General features: G+C 38.7%; 1 protein-coding gene across 1 annotated transcript in view; it reads left to right on the forward strand.

Moving 5' to 3' along the window:
• CDKN1B (cyclin dependent kinase inhibitor 1B) overlaps positions 1-1,294 on the forward strand; it is a 3,891-nt gene extending 2,597 nt beyond the window's left edge. The window contains exon 3 of the mRNA XM_008927187.3: positions 21-1,294. The gene's annotated coding sequence lies outside the window, so the exon portion shown is untranslated. The remainder of the gene's footprint in view (positions 1-20) is intronic.
• Positions 1,295-1,618: the final 324 nt, after the last annotated feature.

Below are 1,618 nucleotides of genomic sequence, written 5' to 3' on the forward strand. Positions count from 1 at the left end.
CTTTCCCCACCCCGTTGCAGAGCGGAGGATGTGCGCGTCCTCGTTCGTCGGGTGCGGCGGGGGGCGATGAAGCGAGAAAGATGTAAAGTTGTAGTGGAAAAGAAAAATACATATCGCCGATCTCCGTTGGATGGAGGTGTCCTGTACAAGCACTGAGAAAAAAACAAAACCAACAACAAAACAACATCAACAGAAAGCAAACAACACTAAATTTTAGGCACTCTTAAAAGATCTGCCTCTAAAAGCATTGGATGTAGCATTGTGCAATTAGGTGTTTCCTTTTGCTTCATTGTACTACCTGTGTATATAGTTTTTACACTATGTAGCACATAAAACTTGTTGGGAGGGGGGAGGGACTGTAAGAGGGTGACCGATTGGAACTTGCTTTCACAATCTAGCAAGCAAATAAATCTCTGAAGAGAAGCAGTGTAGGTTTTTTATTACTTAAAGATGTATTGTCCCTTTAAGTGGGTCTGCAGTGTTTTTCTCTCCTTTTTTTTTTTTTTTTTGTTTAATGTATCATCGGGGTGACCCTGTTCAGAGCCGATTATTATAGGCTGCTTGTGAAGTTTCTTTCTACAGCATTAAGCTGAAGAGGTGGGAGCTGTGATGATTCCATTATATGGTAGCAAAAGTTCCCCCCCAGCCTCAAATCCATTTACCAAAATGGAATGCCTGTAAAAGTTGTGTAAAATCATCCCACCTGATTATATTGCCTGATTTTCTGTGTTGGTTTTTTTTATTATTATTATTTGTTTCTTTGTTTCATTTTTTTTTTTTTACCTAATCTGGAGGTCTTTTGCTCTGAATCTTGAATATTGTTTTCTGATCTGACCCACTTCCCGAAGTGTTTGTGTGTGAGGGGAAAAGGGATACTACATCTTTAAACAGTATTTCTACGTTGCCTGTGTACCTGTATGTAAAAATAAAAAAAAAAAAAGTTTGAAGTGTACCTGTGTACATAACTCTGTAAAGACACTGAGAAATTATACTAACTTATTTATGTTAAAAGATTTTTTTTTTTTTTAATCTAGAAGACAATATTTTTCCCCATTAAGCCAAAGCGGCATGTTTTTGTGCATTTGTAAATGCTCTATTTGGTAGACTTTTTAGAGGGTTTTTGTGGGGGAGTTCATTTTTTTTTCCTTTTTCTGATAATTAATATGGCTGTGCTTAAAAGATTGCAGACTGAGCCAATTTAATTTTTTTTGTAATGCGTGGGGGAAAAAAAAAATCCAGATTGATATTGTTTCACATCAAGCAATCAATAAAGAAAACTGCCATATATAAGAAATATGGTCTTCATTAGTGTGTGTTTCAACCTCCCTCAGCCTGGCACTGGAGGAAACAAGACTCCTTCAAGAAATAACAGCAGTTTTCCTTTGGGTATCTTTTCATGTGTCTCTAGTGCAGGTGACAGTAAGGGATGCAGCACCCTTAGTGCAACGATACCATTTCTTCATGGAAGCATGGTCAGGCATTGGAACAAGCTGCCCAGGGCCGTGGTAGACTTGCCATGCCTGTAGATGTGGCACTTGGGGATGGTTTAGTGGTCGACTTAGCAGTGCTGGGTTAACAGTTGGACTCAATAGATCTTAAGAGAGAAGAGGGCTTTTCC

The sequence above is a fragment of the Manacus vitellinus genome, unplaced genomic scaffold, assembly GCF_001715985.3.
Source record: "Manacus vitellinus isolate BGI_N305 unplaced genomic scaffold, ASM171598v3 scaffold_88_pilon, whole genome shotgun sequence".
NCBI lineage: Eukaryota > Metazoa > Chordata > Aves > Passeriformes > Pipridae > Manacus > Manacus vitellinus.